We start from the raw sequence: 12,477 nt of genomic DNA, 5'->3' as shown, positions 1-12,477 counted from the left end.
ATGTTTATTGTAGCCCTGTTGCGTTGAGGAAGTTTTGATAATTGGTACGAAAATTCTAAATTGTTCTAAATGTAGTACAATTTTAATTTGGTTTAACGGATAGAGTTTGAATCCTGAAATTTGGAAGTAAAATTACTGCTAAAGTGAAGGATTGAGGTTGTTTTCGAAAATCTTACTTATGGGTACGAAGAGTTCGACTTGATACTAAGTTTGGTACAATTTGGAATTGGACGAACGGATACAGCTGGAATCTTGAGAATTGGAATTACTGTAATAGCATCGACGGTGTAACAAACCTGCCGCTTTTCTTAACAATTATTTCCCTGAAGATGACTGAAGAATACAGTCGAAATATTGGAATAATAAAAAGAAAATAAAAATTAAAAACCCAATTCTTTTAATTTTGACTTTAAGCCAAAAGAACCAAAACGAATAAAAATTACTGTAATTATTATGGAATTAACTGTAATTATTTTGTATTAATGTCCGTGTATGGCTGAGATATGTCGTCGAAATACGTCCCATAAGTATACGAAAATTACTTAATGGTACTCAATTTGTTTTTGGGTGTATGGACAGTGCTGGAATCTTTATTTGTTGGAGTTAGGGTGTGTATTGGTGTGCAACGTTGATCTCGCTGTAAATGTGTAAGGGTGAGATACGGCTGATCTTTTTGAAAATCGAACTTAAGGGGTACGTACAGTACTAAAAATAAATATTGATTAAAATTGGTATTAGTGCAACCAAATTTTCAGTGTTTGCCATTTCCATATTATATATTGTTTATTTGTTTTTTTTTTATATCCTTTCCGCATACGAAGTAGCGGGCATTTTGCTAGTGTATGTATAAAAATCCAATTGGACAATTAAAACGTTAGCGAACCATGTAATATGCAACAATGCAACAACTGAGAATGGGAAAATGTGGTTCTTTACACATATATTAAGCAGTAGGCCCGTTATCTAGCAGACACTTTATTGCAATTTTCATCGGGGGGAAAATTAGTAGTTCTATTTTCAAATGTAGTCTACTTTGCCGGTATATGCCCTCCAGGAAAAAAATGTAGAGCAAAAATATTTTTTTTTTATTTCATACAAATGTAATGGTCCATTTCACCCACTAAATAATATCAGATCATCATCCAAAAATGTAGGCCTCTTTATCGACCAAAACTCTCAACTCATGCAAAATTTCGCCATTATTGAACTATAATTGCGACCTCTAGCGTGTTTATCATTACACTACAAACAAATATACCCTGTATATTAGGCTGTAACTCTGTTATCTTATCATGTACAACAACACAGTTGACATCAATAGAAAGGTCAAGCGTTCCTCTTCCGAGTATAGCTTACTTGCCCGGAATGTCTCTTCCAGGAATAAAGATATAAGCTGTATACTAAAATTTTTCACAATTTTCACACAAAAGTTTTGGTCCATTTAACCCTCTAAATATTATCTGATCGTCATCTCAAATTGCAAGCTTCTTCTTTGTCATATACTCTTACCTTATTTAAAATTTCGAGGCGATCGGTCTATTATTGCGACCTACCGAGCAGTTACAAAATCGGATAAAAATTATGTTTTTGGTCCATTTCACCCGCTAAATATTTCACGATCATCACCAATTAAAATAGCGATCTATTCTGATGTGAAACCGACCTCCATACCAAATTTCGTGACGATCGGTTCATAATTGCGGCCTGGAGTTTGATTACAATTTATAATGGACAGACGGACACACGGACGGACGGACGGACGGACGGACACACTTCTCAAAATCGCTTTATCTCGCCGAGATATGAAGATTGGTATACCACATTTGGGGTCTCCGACGAATATTTCGCGGTGTTACATGAATTTTCCCCAAAACAAACTTATAATACCCTTTCCACATAGTGGTGTAGGGTATAAATACTATAAAAATGCTAATTATTTTAATGAGCACAATTGTTACTATAAACTTCTCTCGACGTGACTTCAGCGAGTAGATTGCATAATACATGTAAAATGTTACTCAGAATTATAGTTTCGATGTTACAGCCAAAATAAGCACACATTTTTATAAAAAAATATTTTTTGTTTGAAAAAATAATTTTTCACATGCTTTATGTAGTAGAAAATATTGGAAAAATCTATAGGAATACTTCCTTCATTCTGATTTAATCTCCCAATAAAATATACGGATTTTGCTTTATATACATTCATATTAAAGCTTTCCCATTGAAGAAGATTATTGGGTTGCTGATTATTGGCTTCTCAAATGGAAATAGAGGTGAAATAACCCATTTTAATTTATATGCATTTTAAAATACGTATAAATCGCGTAATTATCAAAATCATTTTGTGATTTTCATGTACGACAAGACCATATCTTTTAAGTTGTATATATTTTTCGAAATTTAATTTCGAGGCTAAGATGTAGCATCGGCTGCATCTTACAATCAAAAAACCTATAAAATAATATCGCTAATATACGCGATATTTTCAAAAAAAAATTTAGGCGATTTTTCTACTTTGGAATTTCTCGTAACTGGCGTTTTAGTAGATGGATTTTCACGGGGAATGATTTATTGGATCCGGAACGTAAAAAAACAAAAATGTGCAATCAAGTACGAGGAAAACGAATGACAATTGTTAAAATTAGGCCCGAAAAATATGATTTTTAGAAAAATGTTCGCACAAAATTTCCGCATTTGGATGCAGATTTCTATGAAGCTGTGCAGACCACATTCACAATAATCGTATCAAATAACTCAGAATTGCGAGTTCTACAATCCTATATATGATTTTTTGAAACCCCTGTTTGCGGAATGAAATTAGAAGAAAATGTCAAAATACACTGTAAATCTGGCTTCAAAATGTCAGCATCATTTAATGGTAGAAGCAGATGAAATTTTGAAGAAAAAAATACATTGGTGAAATACATCGCGTGTTCTACAAGGGTAAACCTTGGCTTCAGCTAAGTAAAATTTTTAAAAATATTGGTGATATACATTTTCAAAGGGCAAAATGTTCCTCATCGAAATAATGGTTTGAGAACCCAAGTATGTTTGGACGAAATCCGTTTCAGACAATTTGAAGTAGATTTAGCCCTGTCCGTCCGTCTGTCTGGCTGGCTGGAGCGCACGATAACTCTCTAACGGATTAACCGATTTGGTCCAAAATTTGGTTTTCGTAATTTTTTCCAAACTTAGTTTAAGTTCGAAGATGGGCCATATCGGTCCCCTCGCTCGGATACCTCCCACACAAAAGTTCAAAAGTGTTCGGAAAAATTGTACGTACGATAACTCTTGAAGGGAGAAGCCAATTTGGTCCATACTTTGCGCATCGTGAAATTTCTGCCGGACATAGATGAGGTTCCAGTTTAAGACCTCCTCTCGAATCGGTTTGATTTTTGTTGTAGCAACTAGTATTCGTTGCCACATTACGACGGTACAAGTTTTTTTCAGGGACAAGTCCGTACATCCTGAGAATATAGCCCAAAAGGTGTTAAAACCCTATGACACCATGTGTAGTGGCTGGAGCACACTATAACTGTCGAACAGATTAGCCGATTTGGCCTTCGTAGTATTTTGTCCAAACTTAATGTGTTGTGGTCGGAGCGCACGATAACTCTCGAACGGACCAGCTGATTCGATCCAAAATTTGGCCTGCGTACCATTTTGTCCAAACTTAGTTTAAGTTCGAAGAAGGGCTATATCGGTCCACCCATTCCGGTACCTCCCCCTGAAAAGTCCAAAAAATACTAATGTGGTACGCACGACTATCTTGAAATTATCTTCAAATAGTTTAACTTCGAAAATGGCTCATACCGGTCTTCTACTTAGGATATCTCCCATGTTTTTAAGATCTGTTTAGAGTCAGTTCGAAGACCCTTTGGACATTTGTAGCAATATTTCGTGGTCCTGTTTGCAGAGATAATATATTTTTCGTGGACAAGTCCATGCTTCCTGACATAGCGGTAAAAACAACTAAGTTATACGGTGATCAACTGAAATAACAGGAGGACGCGCTATCTATCGACAAGACATTACTCCTAAAATAAGATCCACTTTCAAAATGGGATATGTCTATCCATTCCTTCAAGTACCTCCTCCGCAATACTTTTGAGCTTTAATCCAAATATATATTTTTGTCGGCGAGTTCAAACGTCCAAAAAGGGCCACAAAATCTGAAAACCCCCTAATACATAATTATTGGGGAAAATGATTTTGGTTGCGTAGCCGGTATTCGCCATTTCAGTTGGTCTCCGTATAACTTAGAGGTTTTGGACCACTTTGTCGGGAAGCAGGACCACAAGGAGTAGCAACAGATACTAAACTACATCTAAACAAAAATGTTGAACATTTGTGAAGAGATCGATGTGGACCCTTTTCGAAGTTAAGCTACATTTAAACAAAATATTACGAAGTTTGGACCAAATCGGTTGCTCCGTTCAACAGTTGTAGCGCGTATCATTTTAGTGACGATTTGCAAAGTATGGACCAAATCGGTTATTGCATTCGAGGGTTATCGGGTGCACCATTTAAGCGAAAAGTTGTACAATTTTCTGGGGGTGTTACCTAAAGGAGTGAACCGATATGGATCATGTTCGAACTTAATCTAAGTCGGCGATCCGTTCGTCCGCCCCAGGCACTACACAGGAAGATTTTTTACTGCTGTACCCTCGTAATAGAGGCAGCGAATACAAGTTGTTGCAGAAAGAAGCAAAGCGATTCGAGAGTAGCCCTTAATCTGCACTTTTCCGAAATTTTGTGTGGAAGGAACTCGAAGGAGTGGACCTATAAAGTCCATATCCGAAATCGGGTGATGATGTTATGTTATGAAATCGGGTGATGATGTTATGTACCAAAACACGGACCTATGTCCATAATTTTGGGTAGAAAAGTTTTCTAATAAACTAAACTAAATGCCAAATTATAGCTAAAAAATGTAGTTGAAAACGTCCAAATACTTGAAATCGGACAGACCCGTTCTTTGGGGGCTATAACAGAACGTCGACCGATATAGCTTATCTTCGAATTTGCCCTGCTTGCAGACAAAATAGGCATTTATCCGAAATTTGATGGTACTATATCAATTTTTGTGGATGTTAGAGTGATTACCACAGACGGACGGGCATAGATCGACTCAGAATTTTTATGATCAAGAATATATGCATATACTTTATAGGGTCGCAAATTATTACTTCAATCCTTTACATACGGAAAAACAAATTATATAGTAATGTTCGCTAAAATGGTGCTAAATGAGTATCCGATATGACCGAAACTTTGCACTTCCTAAAATCTCATATGTATGTATGTAATTTGGCTTAGCAGTCCAAGAGTTATTTTAATTATAGCCTCATGTGGCTACTTTAAGCAAAAAGAAAATATTCATTGCACAAATTAATCGATTTTGTGAAATACATACATAGTTATCAGCTTTTGATGACTTAATTGAAGATACATACATATCTATAATTATGCCTCTTAAAACCTGTTCTCTAATCTATAAATCACTTAAATCTAAGCTGTTCAGCTTTACACGATGATGCATAGAGCTAGCCAACAGCTATTCCCATGCTTGCCAGTCAACATGATCCAAATCAATTAATTGTTTCTTAATGTTCTCGATAATTTATGGCTGGGACAGTGGTGTTGTAGCTCTGGCAGTCGTAGGCAATTCACGCCAGTAAATTATGAAATGTGATCGTCAGAAGAACTCTACTTGTAATATTCTAACAACCTACGCAGATTTTTAGCAAAACCAAGCAACTGCAAATGGATAGAACATTTGAAATGACAAAAAAAAGAAATATGACATTTAAGTCGGCGGCGACAGGAAAATAAAAATTATTCTTAATTAAGGCATTTATGAATGAATTCAGATTTTGTGCGACACTAAGCTGGCGTTGAGGTTACAGTACGCTCAAGAGACTATGGTCATCGCCACCACTTTGTTTCGTTGTAATTATAATAAGAATGCCCCCGCAACCTCCTCACTGATACTGTTGAGATGAATGGATGGAATGGCAGACACAAAGCATCTAATGTAAAATCTAGACATTTTATTTACTTCCTGCTGACTGGATGGATACTTTCTATGAATAATTAACGATGATTGTCAACTTTTATTTTTCGCATGTCTGCCCGAACTGTTGTGTCTCTGATGTCATGGCAGATACTTTACTTTTGGTTCATTCCGTTGTGCTAATTACACGAAATTAGCTGTTATGAATAAAACATTACATACTTACACATATAAATATGTATGTACACATGTTTGTATAAACGTAATGTTATTTAGAGAGCTAAAACTTGGTTTGTAGTGAAGGATTTTAAAAAATTTAACGTTAGGTATAAAAGGATACAAGACGAAATGAACTAAACAAAAGTTGGAATGTGCATAAATCTCTGTAAAAAACTATCATAGAATCAGAAAAAATCCCCAGCTTCTAGATTCGTTTGGTATTTACAAAAAATGTTTATAATTGTTTAAATGTTGAGTTCAATTTTAAGAACCTCTGCAAAAATTCGAATGACTAACGGCATTATGTAATCCATTACAGAGTAATGTAAATAAAAATAGAAACTTACTTTACTCCTTACTAAGTAATGTGTACGGTGGTACAAAGCGTGTGTGTCCGACAACAAATGTGTGTTCAATAGGGTTATGGATTTTTGACCTTTTTTTCTCGAAAATGGTTTCCAATAACATGAACGAATGAACTTTTGCCTATTAATGCTAAAAATAAGGTTCGTTCCATTTAAGTATTAAAAAAAAGGTTCCACACAAACCACTTTCAAATTATATATTTCTAAAAAAACATTGAAACGAAAAACAAAAAAATTATTTCCTGTTGCACGAATGAATGACCTTATGCCTATTAATGGCCAAAATAAATTTTATTTCATTAAAATATTGAAAAATTTCACGCACAAACCACCTTCAATTGATATACTATATATAATATCATCATTACATGTATATCATTTTATGGGTCATTATTACATGTGTTCTCTTACTATCTGATGGATTTGAAAACGCAAAATATACCAATTTGGAGGCATTAAAAATATAATTTTTACATTGAAAGTAAATGCCAAGAAGCTCCTCCTTGAAATTCAATAATCACTTTTAACTTAAAGTTAACCAGAACGCTATAAATCTGTTCGGTAAATCCAAACTATAACAAAAGAATACTTATAATAATGGGGGTATATCATATACAGCTTTATATAAAATTATATATATGTAATGATGATACATTTAGTGAGATACAAACGGTTATGTAATTTTGGTTATGTCGTGTGGCCCTAAAGATTGTTTTCAGTGATATATCTGCTTACAGTGACTTCAAAAAATGTACCAAAGTTCTGAAAAATAAAAACTTTAAAAACTTTTTGGCGGAAGCTTTTTCTATCGAATCACCTTATAATTACGATTGTATCTATCTTAGATAAAATTTCATCAAAATATGATACTGGGATATGGTGTTGTAAAAAACTCATAACCCTAACAAGAGTTTTTTGTAGAAAAATAAAAAAACCGTTAATGCATGTGCGCGTGGCACAGTGTGTAGTGTGGTCAGGTTCAATTCAAAAGATGGTGGGATCAAATCCAGCAGAGAGAAAAATAAAAATATGAAGTGTGTTGAAATTGAATACAAACTCCATCTCACAAAATGGGGTGGAAAATCTCTTTTGGAGAAGAAAGCCCTTGATGAGTATACCAAAAGGAAATTTTCGCCATAGGTCAAGTTTCTAAGATATCGCGCGATGATGTTTTTGATTTTTTCCCTATAATACTTGGGAAAATAGCTCCATATATCTGTTTGGCGTTGTTGTAGCTTCGTTTTGAGGTGACATGTCTTCAGTCACTCAACTCAATGCCTTTCGTGTCCTTTTCGTCCTTTATTTCTTGAACCGTAGTGAAAGGTATTTATTGATATGTAGACATAACAATTGGTTATTGCGTATGTAGACATCTGGGGTGCTTCTGAAATATTTACTCTTGTAATGATGAACACGTTAATAACAAATTTTCTTGAAGGATAGATCCGGTTATCTCAATTTTTGAACCGGATATTCCGATATTTGAACCGGTTTTAAGCAACCGATTAAATTTATATGTATACCATTAAAAAGCTTATAGAGTTTGCCAATCAAATTAAATTAATTCGCTTATGAAATCTTTGCTAATTGCAGTTCTTGAACAAAAAAACCGGTTTCTTAAACCGTTTTTAAGGAAAAATATCAGTACCAGCAAAGATCGAGATCAAAGGCTGGGGGTGAAAAATTCTTTTTGGCCATGAATGTCGATGAAGATAATATTACGAACCCGGAAGGAGAGTTATGCCATAGGTCAAACTTTTCATATTATTTGTATGAAACATCGAACACGACACAGGTACATCATCAATGAAATATCAATTCTCCAATCTGTTGATAACCAGTAGTAGTTACGACAACGATACCATGGTGTGTTGAATTTACTCGATTACCGCCCAGCTAGAATGAACTCAAATGTCCACAATTTTAGGTGGAGAAGTTTTTTGACCACTGGAATCCCCAAATACCAAATTATATCTAATTCGGTAAAAAAAACTCCAAAACACTGAAATCGTGCGGTACTGTTATATGGGGTCTATGTACACAATTTTTGGTGGATAACATTTTTGATCTCTGGTAACCTACCAACGCCACCTGGCGCTGAGGCGAACCTAAAATGTGTATATTATTGAAATAGCACAATAAAAAATTAAAATTTTGTCTCAAAATGTAGATAAAACTTCAAAATACAAACTTAAATTGAGCGGTGCAGTTATATGGAAACTACTCCAGAACGTGGACCCATGCCCCATAATTTATGATGGTGTAGTTGTCTGACCACTAGGACCCAAACACCAAATTTTTGCTAATTCGGTCAGAAAATGTCAAAAAGTACAAAATACTTCCAATTGGGCGGTACCGTTATATGGGGGGCTTCAAGTTGCTTAAAATCGGGAGGTACCGTTATTTTTAGTGAAGAAAATTCTTGGCCAATGAGAACCTCAAATGTCAAATTTCAGCCGGTCAACAAATTTGGTTAAAATCATCAAAATACCTAAAATCGGGTGGTACGGTTATATGGGGGATATACCAAAACGTGAAGTTTTTTTGACCACTTTGAACCCTAAGTAATTTTACACTTCCAATTTGTTCTGAAATGTCGCTAAAGCTCTCCAAAACCTGATATGGGGTGGTACCGTTATTCTAAAAACGGCTATCTAAAAACTTGAAAAATCTCTATTATTGGAAGAGAGTTTTTGATCACTGGGAACCCTGGGAACCAAATTATAACTAATTCGGTCTGAAAATGTGACTAAAAACATCAAAATTATGCGGTTCCACCATGCGACCTAAACGTAGACCTATTACCACAAATTGTGATAGAGAAGTTTTCTGACAATATTGAACACTAAATGTCAAATTGGTCAATTAGTTCGCTGTCTAAAATTGTTAAAGATACTGAATTTAGGAACAATATTAGACAACTGTTGCAAATCATAACCAATTGGAGGCGTACTAAGTGCAAACCATACCTACTAGCAGTGAAAATCCCTCTAAACACATTTTTATACCCTCAGCATTTATGCTAACGAAATGATGGTTTTATACCCCAAGTATATTAGTACGAAATCCCTTTCAGACAATTTAGAGTCGATTTAGCAATGTCCGTCTGTCTGACCATTTGAAGCCATTTCGGTCCACTCTTTCAGGTACCTCCCACCAAAAATTAAAAAAATGTCACTTAAATGCACGCTATATATGTTGAAGGAAGCAACCGATTTGGTCCAAACTTTGGATCTCTTTTTTTTTGTCCAAATTCGAAAATGGCTTATATCGGTCTCTTCCTTAAGGTATTTCCCCCAAAATTTTTGTTTAAGTGGTCGAAGTATTCGTAGATCCTTTGGAAATTTATACCGATGCTATTCGTTGTGGTCTTGTTTACAGCGATATTATGTTTTTCATGGGTAAGTCCATGCTTCCAACTGAAATGACTAGTGGACGCGATATATATAGAAAAGAAATGATTCCCAAAATAAGATTCACTTACAAATTGGACTATGTCGATCAATTCCTTCATGTTCCTCCTCCGCAACACTTTTGAACATTAATCCTAATCCACATTTTTGTCGGCAAAATGTAATGTCTAAAAAGAATAACAAAATTCTGAAACCCGCCTTAGTACATAATTTTTGGGGAAAACTATTTTGAATTTGTAGGCGGTATTCGATGTGTCCGTAGATGAATGTTTCAAGTCACATTGGCCTTTTACGTTTTACTTGTTATACCCTTAGTCTATAGGTTAACGTGGTTATGAACACGTTGATACGATCAAAAAAGTGCCTCATGGATGCGTAGTATGTTTGGACGATATCTCTTTCAAATAATTTGGAATCGATTTAGCACCGTATGTATGTCCGACAGCCTGCCTGCATGTCTGGTGCGTACTTTAATCACTTAGACCATGTTAAGTACTTTTTCCGATTTGGCCGAAACTTTGCACTTCGGGAAAATTCTTCCAAATATGCAGCAGTTTCCAAGAATGCCTATATCGAACATCACCTTCAAGTACGTCCCTCACAAAAGTTCAAAATTTTCGCTGAAGTGCAGCTGAAAGGCTGTTGGAGGACCCTCTTTGAATTGTTTACTGATAGCAATCATTGTAATCTTGACATGGTTCCAACATTTGCACTTCATAAGATAAATATGGAATATATCGGACAAATTCGAAAATTAGATCCAGTCCAACATGGACCATGTAGCTCGTCCGCAAAATCCGGAAATGTCCTAAAATTGTTCATTCAAACACATACTAAAATTAGGGAACTGTTTATAGTATTATTAGTCCACCAGTCCAGTTATTGTTTTCTTTTACTGAAAACAATTATTTATACCCTACACCACATTGTGGAAAATGTTGGAAGAAAAATGGTTCGGATATCCATATCATAGCTTCTATATATCTCATGACTCCGAATAATTATTCAGTTATATCCGAAGAAGAATGTTCTGATTAGTTTTCTTTGAATTTCTGAATACTGGTTGACGTCATGCATAGTCTGAGTGATAGTCGCGGAACAACTCTAGTTTAGTAAAAATTCTCTAATTTTTTAAATTTTTTTCCGGAGGTAGATATTGTTGCGCTGTTCACGGGAATGTATAATTTTTCAGGGGGGAAGGACCCGGACGAAAGACCGGGTACAAAACCCGGGATAGACCCAGCTCTACTGAAACTATTGCAGGTGACATAGCCCAAAAACCGGTTTCTTGAACCGGGGTTTTTCATAAAAACCTGAAAAAGTCGAAAATGGATCCATTATGGGTGCTTGCCTATTGTATGAATGATTATTGATCGCACTGTAATCTTTCCAGAATGGTGCTAAATGTTGTAATACCTTGAACCAGAACCTACAGATATGTCCCTTAGAATCTTGACAACCCGGTTCTGTCGAGCTCATTTTTTTACATTATACGTGTCCACAGTAAATTTTAAAGTTCTAAATTGAACAATTTTCTTTTAAATTATATTTTTTCTCTAAATAGCCGGTCTTTGGCCGGGTAGTTAAGACTTTCTCCTAGGACACGTGCAAATATCGGGAACAAAATTTTCTCTAAATATTCACTTAGAAAAACCGGGTTGTCAACATTCTAAGGGCTATATCTCTGGATCCAGAGAAGGTATTACAACATATAGCATTATTTTGGAATGGTTAAAGTGCGAGCTACAATCGGCCTTACAATAGGTGAACACCCATCATGGATCCATTTTCGACTTTTTCAGGCTTTTATGAAAAACCCCGGTTCAAAAATCGGTTGGGTAGGTATTTCCATAAGCTTTTCAATGGTAGCCATTTTGTTTTTTATTCCCGGACTTTCGGGTGCGAATCGGAGAGATTTTCAAAAAATCAGAGAGTTTTTACTAAGCTAGAGTTAAGCCCATTACAATTTCGGGTTTTGTTAAACCATATATAAGTGCCGTTTTATAGTATATCTTGCAATTTAATGAATCATTATAGACGATAAATTAAGATAGGTATGTCTATTTAAAATAAGGTCTTGCTTTCATTCACCGGGACTAACCTAAAGTTTAGGACCTCCTGAGCCCTTAAGCATAGTACACACTGACCAACAAAACTGACAATTATCGAGGTTCATTTCGTCAAAGCCTAGCTGAATAATGACTTTCCTAATCTCTAAATAATACTTTACATATTGTATTTCAAACATTTTTAGTTCTACAATAGTTTTAATTTGCAAGAAAATTGTCGTAAAAGTACGTTGATTGTCAGATTTGAATGATGGTGCGTACTCTCATTTAAATAATTTCATACCGCTAATTTCAGAGATTTATGCAAAATCAATTGGCGATTTTCGACATAAACTTGTTGACAACACTGTCGAAATACCCTCCAAAAGTTTATGATGTATTTTTATTTGACT

The 12,477-nt window shown here is 35.2% G+C and overlaps 1 protein-coding gene across 4 annotated transcripts in view; it reads right to left on the bottom strand.

Moving 5' to 3' along the window:
* Positions 1-12,477, bottom strand: part of stet (rhomboid serine protease stem cell tumor) — a 235,805-nt gene that overhangs the window by 63,727 nt on the left and 159,601 nt on the right. The window lies entirely within an intron of this gene.

The sequence above is a fragment of the Musca autumnalis genome, unplaced genomic scaffold, assembly GCF_047663935.1.
Source record: "Musca autumnalis isolate F117 unplaced genomic scaffold, ASM4766393v1 scaffold_4, whole genome shotgun sequence".
Taxonomy (NCBI): domain Eukaryota; kingdom Metazoa; phylum Arthropoda; class Insecta; order Diptera; family Muscidae; genus Musca; species Musca autumnalis.
The sequence above is the reverse complement of the archived record's forward strand: the minus strand, read 5'-3'. Positions and strand labels throughout refer to the sequence as shown.